This window comes from Pectinophora gossypiella, chromosome 5, assembly GCF_024362695.1.
Source record: "Pectinophora gossypiella chromosome 5, ilPecGoss1.1, whole genome shotgun sequence".
Taxonomy (NCBI): Eukaryota; Metazoa; Arthropoda; class Insecta; order Lepidoptera; family Gelechiidae; genus Pectinophora; species Pectinophora gossypiella.
Window position 1 is genome coordinate 1,121,906 of NC_065408.1, and position 20,757 is coordinate 1,142,662.

The window sequence follows — 20,757 nt, forward strand, 5'->3', positions numbered from 1 at the left end:
TAGGAGTTCCGCATCACAAAAGGGACGCCCTTTATAAACTTAACTTCGTTGTTTCTATAAATATCCTGTTCATCATCTCCCTAGCATTATCACGTTTTACACAGGGTCCACTTACCTAACCTGAAAATTTTACAGTTCCGATTTTTTACAGAAGCGACTGCCTATCTGACCTTCCAACCTGCGAAGGGAAAACCAGCACAATACAGGTTAGGTCACATTTCACATACCTCCGAAAATGCATTTCTCGGGAATGTGGTTTTACTCTCGCTGTTTTCCTTCACCGCTGAGCACGTGATAATAAACAATGATCCAGACATGAATACAAAAACTAATTCGACAATCATTGGTTTAGGCCTGTGCTGGATTTGAACCTGCGACCTCAAAGTGGGAGGCAAGCGTTCTAACAACTGGGCTACCACGGCTCATATACAGTATACTACAGTACAGTAGTAGTTATTCTTTTGTTAGTAGGTATTAAAGAAAAAATACAGTAGGTTTTGTATCGATATGAACGTCCCTTCTAGGGAAAATCCTCATGTTGACCGAGTGGGCGAACAAACATTTCAGTGTACGACACCCCGTAAAGTTTGACTCTGCAAATCTACGTCGCAAATAAAATAGGACGATACGCCTTAAATAAACTACCTTGTTTACTTTACTGTTTGACACACATTTAAAAAACCTGCATAAGGTTGATTTTACTGTCAAAAATCATTTTTGCTAGCCACTGAAGAATTTTTAGAAGGTATCTAAACCATTTTATTACAAAAAGCTAATTAGCATTTTTGAAAGCGAATCAGGAATGTAAAATTAACCTTATAGGTATCGAATATCTTTTTAAGCATATTATTTATTCTTTGAATACTTCATTGTTTTTTTTTGTTTATCTGTTCGCGTTATGGTTTTCTGGAAAAAATAACTTTAAGCGATAAGGCCTTTTGCTATGTACTTAATTAAGAGTCTTTTGTAAATATTTCCTTTTATTTTGGTGCAATACAGTATATTTGTATTTGTAATAATTTGAATAAAGTATCTGTTAATACAATTCAATTTAATAAAAAAAAACCCTGTAAAAAAGATTTTACAAACAAAAAACAGTTACCGTTAAGTGAACAAGGGTGATGAAGGCCGTAACTCAGTAATTGAACTTTCCGCTGCTTAAAATTATCACGACCAAAAACCGCTGAAATGAGTTAAACAGTTCTGACGCAATGTCAAAAGTTGAGCCGGAGATTCAAACCTCATTTGAAACAACCATTTAAGCACTTTACTCCCGTTAATATTTGACCATCCTTGCTAATATTTAAATAGCACAACATAAACTCACGACTTAGAGGAGCTTGGTGGCGCAGCGGTAAACGCGCTCGGTCTGCTATTGTTAAAGTTAAGCAACTTTCGCAAAGGCCGCGGTCATAGGATGAGTGACCACAAAAAAAAACTTTTCATCTCGAGCTCCTCCGTGCTTCGGAAGGCACGTTAAGCCATTGGTCCCGGCTGCATTAGCAGTCGTTAATAACCATCAATCCGCACTGAGCCCGCGTAATGGTTTAAGGCCCGATCTCCCTATCCATCCATAGGGAAGGCCCGTGCCCCAGCAGTGGGGACGTTAATGGGCTGATAATGTGTAAACTCACGACTTTATCTCAATTGGGGTAGTCAGACATCACTAATTTAAGAGCCACGCTCTTGTCGGTGTAGCATTCTCCATTCTTGTCTATTAAAGACTAATTCCTTCACTTCCTTATAAGACACGACGTTCGCCTTCTCTTTGTTCCATTTAAGCTCTTCTTGGTCTTCCCCTTCCTCTCTTTCCTTGTAGCTTCCCTTTTATGATGTTTTTAATAAATTCGGCGTGTCCTATTAAGTGTCCAATCATCTTGCCTCTTCTGTCCTCAATAACTCTCAATATTTGCCTTTCTTTTCTTTACTCTTACTAACACTTCTTCATTAGTAACTCTTTCAGTCCAACTTATTCTTTCCATCCTAATCCCAAGTTAAAAACGCTATCTTCTATCGTGTGGGTTGTGAGGTGGAGTACCAACCTCATCAACACTGATGTCAGAGTTACTATTGAGCCGCCAAAGGCCCCTGACATGGCTCATTTAACGACTACTTACTTACATCAGTAAGTAGTAACCGGGACCAACAGCTTAACGTGCCTTACGAAGCACGAATCATCTTACTTTCGGACAATCTGGATGATCAGTCAGTAATGTCCTAACCAAACTAGAAACCACAAAATAATTTCAAAGTAATTAAAATCGTTGTAGTGATCCAGAGAAAAACATAGATTTAAAATCCCGGAAATCACACCTTAAGGAAAATAACATCGTTCAAATTAAACTGAGCATTACGAATACTTCCTTTTATTATATTGCTCGTGTAACTTTCGCGCGTGGAAAAATACACTTCATTTATAATCAATAAGGGAAGTTAAACACTCGCAGTTATCCCACGAACACATCAATCATTCTACCTAGCTACCTATAATAATATGTGAGTAAACGTATCACATGTGGAACCGTTATTAAATAATTCCGTATAATCATAGAGAAAAATATAACATTACTAGTAGGTACTTCCAGGCGTCAAAAAATAAATAAAAAAAATAAAAACAACACAATTTATTTCAGGCATGTAACCCATATTTACATTACCCAATATAAAATCACAAAATTAAAATTTTAAATATAAAATTCCAAAATAAATTAAATAGTAAAATTGAAATTAAGTCAAATTAGAAAAATATTTAAATAAAGATATATAAAAAGATAATTAAAATAATTATATTACATTTTCATTTTCTTTTTTAATACCTAATACTTATTTTCATTCTATGCTTAACGTGCTAACCACTAGATTAGACGCAGAGAAAGTTTAAACAGACTTAGACATCATACGGTCATTCTGTGTTGCTGTAGTAACATTTGACATCAATGTATAACTGTATAATATGTATAACAGCCTCCGTGGTAGGTATAGTGGTTAGAGCGTTAGGCTTGTGATCGATTCCCGATGGGGACACTGTCGCAATAAATGTCCTTTGTTTGATAAGGATATTGCAGGCTTGAATCATCTAATTGTACGAAAAAGTAAGATGATTCCGTGCTTCAGAGGGCACATTAAGCTGTCGGTCCCGGCTATTAACCGTAAAAATACCTCCACCAACCCGCAGTGGAGCAACGTGGTGAAGAATGCTGATACCCCCTCCGGTTGATTCAGAGGAAGCCTGTGCCCAGCAGTGGGACTGTATATAGGCTGTTCATGTTATGTTTTGTTTACTAAAGTGATTATTTATGTTGATGAGTAGGTAATTATGACGCAGTTATTCGAAATTGATTGAATTATATATTATATCTTTTTATTTCTATATCCATTCCGTCCGTTCTTCGACCTTTGACATGGCTTTTGCGGTTCAAATTCAAATTCAAAAATATCTTTATTCAGTAGCTAACATAGTTACACTTTGAATCGTCAATTTTTACACGTCTCATCCGCCTAAAACTACTGCAGGTCCTTTCGAAAGTTCTTGCTTTGAGTAAAAAGTCTGCTATCATACCGGATGTGACGTTTTATTCCTTCGACCTCACACACACGTACGTAAAGTCACGTGTCCAGCAGTGGGACGTTTATAGGCTATACATATTATGTTACGTTTGTATTAATTTGCTAGCTGCAAAAGACGATCACGTAGGTACCTACCGCCGGCGCGACTCTGCGTTAATTTTATCCCACTTGCACTACCATTACAAATTCAGTTCAACCTATAAATAGCGCGGTTTAACTATACAGGCGGAAGTTACCGCGAATTTCTGGAGCAATGTAATTACAGGAGCAACTTGCCTCGACGGAGCGGCTAGTTTCCATTAGGATGTAATTATGTTACTTTATAAGACTTTGTTTTATTGTTGAGGGTTGAGCTTCGTCATTGGAGTCCTTTAAACGGCAAGTCAAGGCGCATTTCCTTACCTCTATTTCCTCTTCATCTTCATAATCTATCTACTCCTTTTCTTCCATAGTATATGTTGTAGTTTAAGTAGTGATATTTATTTATTATAACAATTATAATTATGTGTATTATTATTATGTAGTTTATGTAGTCGAAAGTGTATTTATTTTTATATGCACAAGTATTCCCATGCTGCACTATCCCGCTATATTACTTAATATTCAATATCTCCTATACTTAAAGGTTGCCTGGAAGAGATTGCTACTTAGCAATAAGGCCGCCTATTGTACTAATTCTATTTCTCTTTTGTTTTGTATTTTGTTTTTTCCTGTTTGTGCAATAAAGTATTTGTTATGTTATGTTATGAGGGGCTCGGTGGCGCAGCGGTAAACGCGCTCGGTCTGCGATTGTTGAAGTTAAGCAACTTTCGCAAAGGCCGGTCATAGGATGGGTGACCACAAAAAAAGTTTTCATCTCGAGCTCCTCCGTGCTTCAGAAGGCACGTTAAGCCGTTGGTCCCGGCTGCATTGGCAGTCGTTAATAACCATCAATCCGCACTGGGCCCGCGTGATGGTTTAAGGCCCGATCTCCCTATCCATCCATAGGGAAGGCCCGTGCCCCAGCAGTGGGGACGTTAATGGGCTGGTGCTGATAAGACTTTGTTACATCCCATACACAGGTCTGTACTAAGATACAGAATTAAGAATAATAGTAGGTAATTCATATACCGGTTGTCGGAAAAAGGAAGATGATTCCGTGTCTCGGAAGCCACGTTAAGCCGTCGGTCCCAGGCTACTAGCTCAGACACCTCCACTAGCAGTGAAGCAGCGTGATGGAGTATGCTCCATATCCCCTCCGGTTGATTGAGGGGAGGCCTGTGCCCAGCAGTGGGACGTATGTAGGTTGTTTATGTACGTCATGAGCAATATAATGTACCCGCTTTAGGACTCTGTCACACCAACATATTTGACATTTAGTGAGACTTACAGTTCAATTTGTCAAAAAAGTTAATGTGACATGGTACCAAAATGTATCTAAATATATAAAAGGAGAAACTGACTGACTGACATATCAACACACAGCCTAAACGGCTAAACGTAGGCACTTGAAATTTGGATGGGACGTAGCTTAGGCACCGTAGAGGTGCACTAAGAAATGAATTCCCGAAATTCCCACGGGAATGGGAATTAGCGGGAAAATCCTTTTGTATGAAAAATATCTCTCTTTTATAAACGCCACGCGGACGAAGACGCGGGCAAAAGCTAGTACATATTAATGCTCGTGACCGTATGTTACTTAATATACTACGGACCAGTGATGATGATAAAAACTCTTTAATAATAAGATTACTGGCTGCTCCTCTTTTTCAAATTGTTCTTTCTTGTACTTTGGTTCTTATCTGCCTACAGGTTAGATAACAATAATAAAGCTCTTTTTTTTAATTCTGCGCCTTTTTACTGAATAAATCCGAAAACAAATTCGAAAATCATTTGTTTCGGCCTGTGCTGAGTTTCGAACCTGCGAACTCACAGTGAGAGTCAACCGTTCTCCGAACTGGGCTACCATAGCATTGCAAACCTCATTTCACGTAGCTGGACCATACAAGGCTGCAAACCGTCGGATCTACCTCATCCAATTGTTGTCTAATTGGGTCGCGACTAATTGCGCTTCCTTCCTCTGCCGAGACGTATACCATACATACATACAAATATACATAAACTCACGCTCGGGATACTAATGGGGTGGGCAGAGCCATAAGAAATCCGAAGACAACTTGTAGCTACTTTAAGATGCTCTAAGATCATCACCTCTGACTACCGCAATTGGGATATAGTCGTAAGCTTATGTTAAGTTCAAAAATCAAATCAATAAAATATTTATTAAAGTCCCTTTCTTTTGACAAGACTTATTGTAGATTTGCCGCAGATGGCATTAACTACTTGGCCCGGCAAATGGGGAGCGCTGACGGCTCTCACCTCACCCGGTACAACGTTTAAGACAACAGGTCTGAGGGTGGGCACAGTAAATAAAACACTTGCTTCTCGACCATTAGGGCTATCATGCGCAACGTAATAAAATTTGGTCACGGTCATTTTATTGATTCTGACCTAAGAATAAATTCTGACGATATCATTATGTCGTTTTGTCAAAATACGAACAAAATCACGTAGCATGCATGTTAGGGAAAAACAAACTTACCAATTTCGACAATATTTATTGAATCGATCGATATAATTATAACCCGTTGCGCATGTCAGCCCTGCATTAAAAAAAAATCCTATGACACCAAACTTATAATTATAATATTATCTGTGCATATGACACCCAAATAAAAAACACCTATAGAAGCCAAAAGCACTTGTAAACAAACACCAATTATTAATTCATTCCACGTTTGATACCTTACTTAACTGAAGATAATTACTACGATAAAAATAAATTGCTATGAGCATGCTACAAGTTATACAAACTGACAATTATTTCAGCCAACGAGGGAATTCAGCACCTAACTAACAGCGCCATCTAGGTTCAACTCGGTGAAGCTTTCTGAAAACCTCTGAAACTCTGAAACACCGTACTGAAAACTTGTTACGTGTTGGTTCCGTAATTTCCCGGTAGGCGTCACTACTTTATGCACTGAAATATGGCTGACTACATACATACCAACATGACAGAACGATCATTTAAAAAAATGTTTTATTTCTCAAAATAGTAGCGAATTTCAATTTTAGAATATTCTGTTATGTTTGAAGAAATAAGCTTCACGGATTGGACTGTTTCACTAATTTAGTTTTACAGAAATGTTAATAAGTTTGGTTTTATTATGTTTGTTCTTTTTTATGAATCGTAATGTATTTAGTTTTAAATAATATAAATAAAGAATAGAATTCTATTCTAAATTTGTTGATGCTTCAGTGTTTTTATTGATCAAAATTCACTTACAGCATTAATTACTGATTATTATTTCAATTTTATTCACATTATAAAGCATAATGTAAGTTTAAATAACAAAAAGTTAGTTCATCTTGCGATGGATTTACCTCTGACTACCCATTTGAAATAATCGTGAGTTTGTTATGTTAAAAAAAGAATAACGGAGTTTTCCAACATAGAAGATATTACGTGACCCGCGAAGATTGCACTGGCGCATCCTCAATAACTCCTGTGGATGTCAAGAGTACTTCCTGTTTAGCCCGTGGATTACTTAGAGACGGTACAGAGGTGGATTTAGATGCTGAGTGGGTCAGATCTCTCGTCCTCAATCCTCAGGTTTGGTAAGCGAGCTCCTTGGAAACGGGATAAGAAAGAAAGAAAGTATTTAATATTATTAGAGAACGCTACAATAACAGTACAAAAACAGTAGGGAAAAAATAAACTTACGTGAAATTACCACGGAATAGAAGAAAGACGTAGGAAAAGCCCTAACGTGCATTTTCTATGAGACCCGCTGTCGCCGGTTCAACCCCGCTCTTCTACTACTCGTGCAAACAGGTAACTACGATAGCTCTACTGCTTCTCAAACTCCATAGCCACTTTACCGGCAATATATTGCGTGATATCCAGCAATATTATCATTACTTTTCGTAAGAAAATTCCACTTGCTATCAACTCAGAATCATGGTCTGAATCATCCCTCAAAGTTTTCGTTACGATGTCACTAACACCCTGTATGTATAATATTTATATATTATATTACATTATACATAACAGCGTTATGGTAGACCTCGAAAGAGATGGCGTGACGACTAGGACGCTTGCCGGAGGGACTGGCCGGAGTACGCACAGGACCGCGAAACACGGAATGAGGCTTCTATTCCCAGCAGTGGGATCTTATAGTTGGGATTAAATTAGATATGCCTTTATCATCTGGACTGAGAGTAAATTAAAACAAAGCAAACTGAAGAAACTCCAACATGATATAATCAAACATAAGTAAGTAAGTAGTTTATAAAAGTAAAATTCACACTTTCAGACAACTTTTCTTTTTAATATGTACGTACTTACCCACCTATTAAAATATCTACCTATAAGTACTTAGAGTGTACGCTGAAGCAATTTACTTACATACTGGACCACTTACACCATACAATTGTTTTTATTTTTAACAAGATAGGCTCGCGTTTGACAAGAATCTAAATGTATTCTAAAGTTAAATTACTTATCGAGTCTACACAATTTTTCCAGGTGTTCTAGCCGAAGAAGCAATGCCAATAACTCAACAGACACAGTAATGTACTTATAAACAATTGTTGCACCCACCTACCAGTACAATCCAATTACATATCTGTGGTGTGTCCGTAGCTATATAGTAGGAGGGCTCGTCCGTCTGTCACAAACACTATTTTTAGCTCGGAGACATAATTCCTAGACTGCGTTGGTGTTATTTCTACGGCCATAACAGTTACTAGACGTAATAAAGTCCAATTTGATAAAATAGAGAGAGTCTTCATCAACAAATTTACGAAAGACTATGTAAATTTTCTTTGTATTTTAAAGCAATAAAGAGTATACAAACAAACAAACAAAGACTAGTCAATATTGAAAATTATCAAGGTTTATCGTATCTGAGGAAGAGAATATAATTGTTGCGTAAACTAAGCTAAAATATAATCACAGGAATAAAAAAAGTAATAAACTTAACATTGATAATGCTTCCAAACATTCGAGAAATGCATTTATCTAATTAATAATTGATAATTTTATTCGAATGTCGAATAAACTTATTTTCTTTCTTTCTGTAGTTCTAAAATTATTTAAATAATATAACTTTGAAGAAATAAACAAAATGGAGAATTTTTGAGAAGAAATTCACATAGTCACTAACAAAGAACTAGGACTACTCTCAACCTTTGTCAGTAAAGGGACGACCAAGAACCAGTTAAATAATGTCAATTAATAAGACAGATAAGCATTATTAAGAGAAATGCGTTTCGGGGGTATGTGACCTAAGCTGTATTGGTCTGGTGTTTCCTTCTCGGAAGGAAGACTGTTCTTTAAAAAAAAACGGCCCTATCAAACTTTCACGTTAGGTATGCCGACCCTGTAATGAAAATATAAGTTTAAAAACTAAAACCCGACTACGGAAAAATTACGCTATAAAATTTCATAATTTCATAATAATCGTTTCATAAAACAAGAAAAATAGGTATATTTCTCTGAAATTCTTCCGTTGTATGCTATGGTATGCAAACTCTTTGGCCAAATTGGCATACAACCACGGCTATCTTCTAAACATCACTATTGGGTGAAAAAATTACATTAAAAAAAATATTAATATTAATGATAAAGTGGTTCGGATCACGAACCAAATATAAAAATGTCTATGGTTTTTGTTACTATAAAAAAAGGTATTGTCATAGACAACGGAGAGACTTCCTTGAGTAATTTAGAAACGTCATTCCTAAATTTAAGATTAGGCGTCAACTAAAATGTGCCGCCAGAATACAAATCCAGTTTTTGACATTTAAACCGTAATCTTAGCTAATTTAAATTTAAGTTTGCCTGCCGGAATCGGCACCATTGGATGCATAATCAATATTTTCTTGTGTTAAAAAAATATCTCAAACAATACTAAAAATATATGGTGATTTATAAAATATTAATAATAAAAGTGTAAAATGTGTGAATAAGTAAAAAAAACAATAAACTTTAAAATATTACTTTATGTGGTCGTTTAATTACCAGCACACCACTCAACGTCACAACTAGAACGCCACAAAAGTATTATTAGTATTCAATATTCTAGATAGATGACGCCGGCGTCGGCTTAATGACGATTCATAGATCGAAAGAATTTCGCATGAACAGAAGGAGTAGCCGGTGGTGTAATGGTTAACACGCTCGTCTCGTCCCGACTTAACAAGAGCAGGGGGTTCAAATCCCGTCCGAGTTTTTAGGAGAGAATTATTTACGATTTAAATTTTCTCTTTGTGAGTTTCCCTAAGCACGGGTTAGTGCTATAAAAAAAATATCACTATTAGATGATGACCCATTGATGAAGGATGTACGCGTTATTCTTTGCAGGTGGCCCTTCAAAGGTACAAATTGTACCAATCAACGAACTAATGTAAACAGTTTGACTATTGACTAATCATCTCCAATTTAGATCCATGATTGCGAGTTCTTACGAGGGGATACCAAATAGATTCCACGCTGATTGTTTGATGATCTAGTCGCAGTAGGATAGACAGGCGAGGCGTAGTAGGGTAGACTGTTGGTAAACAAGACAAATTGACACCAAGGCTAACTGTCAAAATGGGTGTGTAGCTTTGACACACCCACCAAGGGGAAAGAGTTTATTGTGTGGGTCCGGGTACACATAATCAGATTTAAAAAAAGAACTTAATATCAGGATTTACATACATTCATAAACACGTGACCGTAAGACATCATGGGACGGGCCGGGCCATAAGAATCAGCAAAAATCTTAAGGAGGAGCCATTGAAGAGTTACACCATTCACCTACTCGCTATCTACACGTCATATTACTAACAGATACATCGCTAGAAAAGAATGGATTTCCGTAATAAATAAACAAAACAAATGATTATTGAGCCCAATGAAATGGTTGGAGTAGGACAGACGATATAGTAAATTAAATAGAAAAGACTGTAATAATAAACTATTATACATAAATACCTATGCGTAAAGTGTATTTTCATACTAGGTATAGCGGTACTGGTAAAATATTAAATATAATGTTTTACCCGTCAAGTTACAACAATAGCTTCGATAGACAGGCAGCCATTTTGCATTACCTACCACCTTATGATCATCATCATTATCAATCAGCCCGCATCACCCAACTGCACGGGCATAGGTCCTCATCCACAACTTTCCAGCCTTTGCAACGATGTCATCTGATCACCGGGCCGCTGGATAATCCACTGACCTTTTTCCTTCCCGTGGCCACTACTTATTCTGTGTAGATACCTACGTGTATTATGATCATCATTTCAAGTCATATCACTCGACAACCACGTACGTCTAACTACACAACGTTTTCATCGCAAACAAGCTCTCGGCGTAAATTTATTATCTGCATTGATAGTCGTTTTATAGCGGCATTATAATGTTGATTTAAACAGCAGTTAAACGTACGGTGTAAGCGGACCGGCTAAGAATAGTATGTCTTGATTGCAATTATTCTATTGAGCTGAGCGGCCACCGCGGACTGCGTAGATTTTATATTACATTTAGACTACATGACGCCTCTTTGTTGTTAGTAAACATGCTTTATAAAAATATCATCATCATCATCAGCCCATTAGCGTCCCCACTGCTGGGGCACCGGCCTTCCCTATGGATGGGAGATCGGGCCTTAAACCACCACGTGGGCCCAGTGTGGATTGGTGGTTATTAACGACTGCTAATGCAGCCGGGACCAACAGCTTAACGTGCCTTCCGAAGCACGGATAATTATTAATAGCCATGGTTGTCCCACTGCAGAGCAAAGGCCTTTCTCCTTTTCTTTATCTCGTCCCTGTTCCCAATCAAATCGTGCCATCATTCCTGAAAGAGATCCAACGCGTCGAGCATTTGTGGTCTTTTTTGTGGCATTCCCCGACGTCTGCCAGCATTTAACGGAACCCAAGCCGTGGCTGTTTTAGCCCAGAAATCGTCGGACATTCAGGCAATATGTCCAGTTCAGACCCATTTTAAGTTAGCGGCTTTTTTGGCTTTATAAAATAACATCTATTTTTATTCGAAATTGGCCCGCCTTAGACTGCAATCTCTAGTGATGGTCCGTAAATAAAAAAAGCGTGCCAAAGTGGAACCCTTCACATAACTACATCACAGATATTCACTCTAAACCTTGAAAACTCCTGAATTCTAGTGTTTAAGAAATGGAGGATCAGACAGGCTATGCGCAATAAAATACTTTTACCTGTTCTAATTATAAAAAGAAGCTTAGGAAACTGATAATAGCGTTAGTTAAAAGCATAGGGACCGCCGTAGCCATATTACAAACTATTAGGAAAACGTAACCCAATAAAATTAATTGACATGTCACTTTGTATCACGTTATGTCAAATATTCGATTACGCCGTCGGTCGCCTTTTTCATCGTTTGCAGGTTGGCTAAGGCTCTAAATGTGTTCAAATTGCACGCTAAATGTTAAACAAGATTGAGTAAACTTATTAATAGTATCTTATTAGTATTCTTTTTCGTAGCAAGGTATAAAAAAATATAATAAAATAGTATGTCAACAGTCTCCATGTAGCTCAGCGTTTATACGATCTTTATATCTAAAAATAAGCATCAATTTATTTCTTAAAATAAAATGAAATCAACTACGTTATATGAATATAGTGAGTAGGTAGGTAGGTAAGTTAATTCTAATAACTCAAACTACTCAATAGCATAGGTACATGTATTCTGTAGACTTTTCGCAGAAAACAGTAATGCTCTACAATTTATTTTATCAGAATTCATCATCAATTCTTAAAAAATATTATTTCTTAGAAAAGTTTTCTTGGCATTTTGAACGTTCTTTATGTTTCCCGGCAAACGCTAGAGAGATGATGAAGGTATTAGCTAATCGCGTTATTCATTATAAAAAGGAAAGTTTAAAAAAGAAAGAAGGCTTATTGCTGTTTAGCAATAAGGCCGCCTATTGTGCTTATGTTTTTATTCGTATGTTTATGTCCTTTGTCTATGTCGTTGTGCAATAAAGTATTATTGATTGATTGATTGAAGAGAAAAGTTTTTAAAAATAATGTTGCTACGTAAGTACCTAATTGGTTGTTGACAACCAATGCCGATACAAACTAGACCACCCGTAAAATAAATCAGCCAGTATAAATGTGACTTGGAATCACCATCGTCCGGCAGATTATTACAGAGAAGAATAGAAGATTGATTGATCAAGTCATACTTAAGTACTTGTTTTTCTTTTTGCAAAACCTATATATTTTAAGCTGTGAATGAAAAACACACGTATTCGTTCCGCTAGTTAACATCACCGGGCATATCTTTACCTCCTTTTATTATGAGTGATGGGGTGCCAAAAAGGTGGAATAAGCTAATTTCCAACTAGTTAAATCGGTTACTTTTTACGTCAAAACACGAAATTACTATGGTAGGTATTTGTACGAACAAACATACTTTGCCATCACAGAAAAACTTGATAAAATGTCGGACTTATTCAAATTCATTTGCAAATGAGTTAAGTACTTAAATAGAAAAAGAAAATGTTTCTCGTTATTTTTAGGTATATCTTTATTTAAATGATTTTTGTTTTTATAGCACGTATCCGTGCTTAGAGAAACTCATAAAGAGAAAATTTAAATCGAAAAAATAAATTTATTTTGATTCGAATTTTATCTTTATTTAGTAATCAGAATTAATTAGTATAGTAAGTCTCGGAATGTTATTTAAGTACCTACCTACCTTAGTCCAATTCCAATGTTGTTTAAAACTACTAAGTATATGAAATTGATTGTTTCTTAGTAAGCGAATCAAATGTATTCTTTTGAGAAATAAAGTATCTTAAACCTTAGAATTTCACAATTTATCTATGACCTAGGATAGTAACCGATTGACGACAGCAGCGGATTTTCTTTTATTGAATTCTGTTACCGGCACTGTCGTTTTTCGTAATCCTTTGCAACTTGCCTAAGGCCCAGTCAGCAATTCAGTATTCAGCGCTTGTCGTGTATTCCCGTGTCTATGTGAACCAAGCCTAAAATTTTCTAATTCCTTTAAAAAAAAGAATTTACGATAGTTTCAGGTGTTATCGCTAACTCGTTTGCGGGTAGAGCGGTCGTTATCGTAAATTTTTATATTTTCAAACTCCATAATTTATAGAATACATTTTTACGCGGCTGCGGTGTCTGCCCACCACGGGATAGCATATGGCGTGGCGTGGGCGGATACATATTGATTCAGTTATGAAATATTGTGTAAATAATGGTGGCGATACTGACAAACACTTTTAAAACGGAAGAGAAACTTATAGATATTATGAAAAGTGGTGCGGGATTTGGTAATGGTGTGACGGATTGACAATGTCTCTTTACTTCGTTAAAACACATAATAACGGGTTCTTACCGCGTTTAAATCAGGGATATGAGACTCCCGATATTTCGACACCGTTGCAAGTGCCATGAATGTCTCTAGTTTGGGTAGCGCTGAGGGCTCTCACGCGATAAAAAATTAAGACAACAGGCCTGAGGGTGCCCAGGGCGGGCGGGCTTTATCAGTAAGCGCCGAATGAGGGTAACTTGAGTAATCGGGTCGACATTTGCTTCAAACGTATTTAAAATACATTGAAATAAGGCCCACTTTCAAAAGAGCCATCAAAAAAGTGGTATACTGCCACAGTACTACTACTAAATGTACCAAAGCAATTTAATAAGTAGGTACTAAATAATGGGAAACAAACGTTATCCTTTGATCTTTTAGTATGATCTTAATATTGTGCAAATAAACGCCTGTGAACAATAAATAGCCATTATTAGTCGTAAAAGATTTTATCAAAGAGTGATGTTATTTTTGTTATACAAATCTACTTAGGCATAACTTTTTCAAAATGATGGACTAATAAGTATCAAATAGAAATGAGCACGGGATAAGGCCGCACGGGATAAGGCCGCACAGGGTATGAACGAGATTTTTGAGTGGTATGACTTTAGGAGTGGTATTAATAAACTAATCTCAGCTGAGACTGCCCTCAAGATCATGCTCAAGTCCCTGTTTTTATATTTGAACTGTCACTTCGACATGATCTTGAGGGCAGTCTCGAAGCTGAGATTAATTTATTAATACCACCCTAAGTATGTATTTATCATCGTCAAGAAAAAAAATACCAGGTACCTTTTAAAATACTAAAAGAGAGCCCTTTAGCAAAGGTATACCTCTCGCCTAACCGATTCTATAAAGTATAAAAATTAAAAAAAAACCGGCCATTTTCGAGTAAGCTTCACGCACGAAGGGTTCCGTACCATTGACTAGGTAAACAAATGGGTAACAATTTACAAGTACACAAATTTTGATATCAAGCAAAACAAAAAAAAACCCTCTTAGACATTTTTTTGGTATTTGTACTTATAGCGGCAACAGAAATACATAATTTGTAAAAATTTCAACTGACTAGCTATCGCGGTTCTTGAAATAAAGCCTGGTGGTGACAGGCGGACGAACGGACGAACAGCGGAGTCTTAGTAATAGGGTCTCGTTTTTTACCCTTTGCGTACCGAACCCTAAAAATGCAGATTAACGTAAAATACAGATCAGGTAATCTCAGAACAAAAGAAACCCAATTCAAAAACAATCACACTCAACACAAAACGAAACAAAGAAATTAATTGCTTCTAAATTTAAACATCGGAGTGTTTATGCAACCGTCCTCATATTGGTAAGCTTGTCAACAATACGTGGTGCCAAAAAATCCACATGGTCACAACGAGCGTACACGCGAGGACAAACAATAGTTTCGGTCCAAAGACTTCACCTACTTAAGTACAGAACGAGAGACTTTTCCCATGCTACGTTCCCCAAAAACAATATAGATGGCGTTGTAAAGATTTCACGTGGTAATTACCTATTTTCTCATTACTAAATATCAATTTAAGAGCCACGCTCTTGTCGGTGCAGCATTTTCCATGCTACTTTTTTAGGGAAAAAATAGGGCAGTGGTTTTCCTCTTGCCTTCGGCCCCGCAGTACTCTGTCTGACGCAAGTGGGATGGCGCCCATAGTAGTCTATTACAAAGCCATACTAGAACTCCTGTTCTCCGCCTCTGAATAGTACTGACAGTTACTGCTGCTCTCTGTCTTAAATTGATGATAATGATGAAATATAATATAATGGCAGAGGCATTAATAAAAATACTTGTTGCTCGATATTTGGATCAGATATGACAATTATGCAATGTTGCTACCTATATTTCTTCTCTTTATTTTGATCAGAATAATAATGGATGGAAGATGTGTTGTATCTGGGTATAATATCAGTTAAAAGAGAACATCTCATCATAGCCTGGAAAGTCCCTCATTGCGAAATCAGACTTTATATAAAACCATAAAGCCTATTTATTTATATTGTGAACCTTCATTGTTAAAAATTTCTTGTTCATGAGTTGTGTGGTAAATAAAAAAAAAATTAACTGATTATTATAAAAGCATCTCTTGTAAGTGGTATTACCTACTGACGACGATTAAATTAGGTATTGTAATTGGCAACCCTCAGACGTCACACACACAGCTGCGCGTGTTGATAATGTCAATGTGTAGTGTCTGTGTAAAACGAGGTTGTTTGTATTAAGTGTCCGGAGTGTATTGCTATAAACGAGACACAAACCGGAAACCACGTGTTATCAGTTATATGTATACGATCGAAATCTGAATTCAAACACATAAAGTTGAATTCAGTGGATGCTTATCAAGAAAAGATGCAAAAGAAACCACCCACATAATAAGACTAAATTTGTAGCCAGCCGAATGTAAACAGTCTATTAAAATCGGCCTAGTAGTTTATGTGTCATGCAGCACAGTACTCGGTCTAGGCAAACAGCCAGACTAAAATCCAAATCTTTTTGGCACCTACACCTCTATTCTTTCTATTATAATCACCTAATGGCGATTTAAAAAAAAATAAGATAACATAAACAGGCTATGGCCCGATTCCTACTGATATCTCCTATTTTTTTTTTAAGTTATACCCGTAATTTTCCTATCCGAAGAAAAGGAAAGGAACAGATGATTGACAACTGTTAATTTTAAAATGCTTCTCGCTGATATGCAACCCGTCTGTATTGGCCAATATAAAAACAAAGTTTTTTTTTTAATTTTTGCATCAAATTGTCGTGTTTCCATAAATTTTATGCCTGTCGATCACCCGTCCCTTTTCTTTTCGGCGGATAAGAAGGGGGAATGATCTTCTTATCATGTGGGTAGTGAGATGGAATACCATCCTCATCAACCCTGGTGTCAGGGTTACTATTGAGCCGCCAAAGGCCCTGACATAGCTCATGTAACGACTACATACTTACACAACTAAGCAGTAACCGGGACCAACTGCTTAACGTGCCTTCCGAAGCATGGATCATCTTACTTTCAGACAATCTGTTGATCAGCATGTAATGTCCTAACCAAACTAGGGATCACAAAGTGATTTTTGTGATATGTCCCCACCGGGATTCGAACCCGGGGCCTCCGGATCGTGAGCCCAACGCTCAACCACTCGACCACGGAGGTCTATAAATTTAATGATAATTAGTTACGTACGATACCTAGTTAAAGTCAAATAATAAAAGTTCTTAGAATGTTGGAGTTACCAATAATGGTAACATTATGATGACGTCATGCTCGCTCAAATAAGCAAAATGAGAATGTCTTGTTTTCTTATAAGTACGATGTCACATTAACTTTTTTGACAATTTGAACTGTAAGTCTCACTAAATGTCAAATATGTTAGTGCGACAGAGTCCTAAAGTGGGTACATTATATTGCTCATGACTGTACCATGAGTATATAATCTAAGTTGTCAGATACCCTATATTCCAATCGTCAATTGTTTCGATATCGCACGAGTCGCGTCGCGCTGTGAGGCAGTCCGCGTATATTTATTTTCTGGACAACGGGCTAAATCCGTCGCGACAATACAGAGTACAGGCGGTGAGATGAAAGACACGACAGTTAATGGTCTGCGACTACTGGCCGGTTTTCAGGGTATTATGATCTTTATTTCCGTTCTCTCGTTGAAATGTCATGATCATATTTTATCGGCCTAATATTTTTCGAGGACTATTCGCAGTAAGATTTGAGGTGAGACATTTGTAAGACAGTTTGTAATACAGCGCCGTACTCACAACCCATGTCAATCATTTGCGCCCTGTAATGTGAACCTGTCCCGTTGGTGCCGTAATAGCCCAGTTGATAGAACGCTTGCCTCTCACTTTGAGGTCGCAAGTTCGAATCCAGCACAGGTCTAAACCAATGATCATCGAATTTGTTTTCGAATTCATGTTTGGGTTATAAATGATTATCACTGCTCAGCGGTGAAGGAAAACATCGTGAAGAAACCCACATTTTCGGAGGTATGTAACATGTATTAGGCTGGTTTTCCCTTCGCGGGTTGGAAGGTCAGACAGACAGTCGCTTCTGTAAAAAAACCTGTCTGTGAAAAACGGGATTACGCTAGGGGAATGAGGAATCTGGACCTGCCCCCGCGGTACAGCAACCGCGCCGCGCGCTGCGCGAATTGTTTTGAGGGCTTCGACCAACAGACGCAGCGAATGCTACACAGATAAAAATGTCGTGCGGCTATTTACCGAAGTCCTCAATATGATTTGGAGTGTTCGGGTGTGTCGAAGTGCTAAGATGGGTGGGTAATGGATTAAATCAAAGATAAATTATAAAATACTAATCTATTAAAAATAAAAGATGATAAAAATCTATCTCATATTTCTTTTTCGTTTATTTTAGAATTTAAATTAAGAATGAAGTAATAATATTTTATTTTATTTATTTATTATTTATTTGGCTTACAAAATAATTGTTTTCAGCGTAGCCAAATGGGACGAAGCTTATACGGAATGTTTGTTGCGGCATCTAATTGTACAAATGTACTAGGTGCCTGTACTACTCGTATTTGTAAAACTGAAATGTGTCGTATTTATATGAATACCAATGGGGTAAAATACCCACAAATGGGCAATGTGCCCCTAGCTGTCACGATATAGGGTAAAAAACCCACGATTTTAGAATATGGGGTGAAGTGAAACCCCGCGATTGGCGTCCAACCGCTTTTACAGCCATTCCTGTCCACCTGAATCAGTTGATATGTTCGTTTGATTGCCTGATAGAATCACAATAGCGATAAACCTAAAGATGAGAATAAATTCATAGTCGTTTTCAGTTATAGATATTTTTATAAAGTACAGTATGATCGTTGTCAAACAATATGGAATCAAAAATATTCGACTTGGCAAATGAACCACACCCAGTGACCTACCCTGGTCTAATCTTGCCAGGGGCACGTGAAGTCAGTCCAATAATAACTATGATAACTCGACAGGTACAAATCACCAAACGGAAAAGTCGATCTCTACACCACACCAAGCTGGGATAACTTGGCTCGTGGACTTTGATTTGCTGCCGAAAAAGATTGCACTTATTTTATTTTTATTTGGGCATAGGCCTCCCCCAAGGATCTCCACGACGATCGGTCCTGCGCTGCCCGCATCCAGCGGCTTCCCGCGACCTTCACCAGATCGTCGGTCCACATTGTAGCGGGCCTACCCATCTTACTTTCGGTCAATCAGCTGAATCAGGTGCATAGTAGCCTACAGTGAATTACACCGGGCCTATTCTTAGGTCGCCGTCTCACCGAATGGTAGCAATTTAATATCGATTGTCATAAACCAGCATTGTTGTGTGTTGTGCGCGTCGTGCGTCAAGCGTGCAGGTGTTAGTATTTCTATTCCCGTTATTACAACGCGTTGCATACACTAGGCGATAAAATGTTTAGTCTGCGCGACTGATATTTGGGTTAGCGGCTGATTTAGGGATGTCTTGCGTCGATTAATATCGAGTCATACGGGATTCTAGAAGAAAACCGAACGACCCTGGCTTGGTGGTAAAAATTGGCCCAATGTTCCTAATAAGCCTTTTGAGAAACTAATTAAAAAGGAGCAATCCCATCAAAGGTAAAAACCACAACATAGCATGACGCCTGTATCTCGAAGGGGTGTAAGTATATAACATAGCTACACCCAGTTCTCGCTATGTTATTTCTATTAACCGGGCACAAATCTTGAAAACCATTTTATATAATTTGTTAATTATTTATTCACCACACTACGATTTAAGCCACGCGTTTCCGAAGAAGACTATCATGAAGTCATGAACCAACTTACTTAACTTACGTAAATGCCTAACGAAAATAAAAGATGAGATCTCTTTTCAACGTCAACGACAAATCTTAATTATATTGTAGTATGATACAAACTACAATATAATTAAGGCTCAGCTCAGCTTTAAGAGAAGACCAAGGAGGGAAGGGTAGGGGAAGGCCAAGAAGAGTAAGCTCATACAAAGAGAAAGTGAACGTCGTGTTTTATAAGGAAGTGAAAGAATTGGCCTTTGATAGACAAGAAAGGAGAATGCTACACCGAAAAGAGCGTGGCTCTTAAATTTTTGATTGATGACAGCTCTAATGATAGTGTCGTCCTTCACTTACGACGAGTGCTAGACAGAGATAAAGCTAGTTTTATAACTGTTGAACTAAATTAGAATTAATTTGGTATCAACCAAGGCATCAGTTCCTTCTTATCTTATCGTGTGGGTTGTAAGGTGGAATACCAACCTCTTCAACACTGGTATCAGGGTTATTATTGAGCCGCCAAAGGCCCTTGACATGACGAATGTAATGACTACATACTTACATCAGTAAATGGTAACCGGGACCAACGGCTTAACGTGCCTTCCGAAGCACGGATCATCTTACAATCAGGGAGATCACCCAGTAATGTCCTTACCAAACTGGTCACTGCGAGTTCTTTACTAACGGAGACACATCTAGCTCTAACAGCTTTATATACTGAGACATAGTCCTATATTCCAGAAGACAATAGCAGCCCTATTCTAATACGCGTATAATTTGACAGCATGTTGAGAACTCTGGCACATTAACGATGGCCGACGAGAGCTTTGATTAGCAACAACAATAAGCAATCGATTCGCGGAACCCTGAACGCTTGTTGAGAGTTGTGTGGCAGTTCCAGTGCCAATAAAGCTATTATCTACATCTACTACTGGTACATTGTGTGCATAGTCTAATTTGGTGATCCTTACGAGAAATCC

At 37.5% G+C, this 20,757-nt stretch overlaps 1 protein-coding gene across 7 annotated transcripts in view; it reads right to left on the reverse strand.

Moving 5' to 3' along the window:
- Positions 1–20,757, reverse strand: part of LOC126366702 (uncharacterized protein ZK1073.1) — a 77,447-nt gene that overhangs the window by 41,436 nt on the left and 15,254 nt on the right. The gene's annotated exons all lie outside the window — the stretch shown is intronic.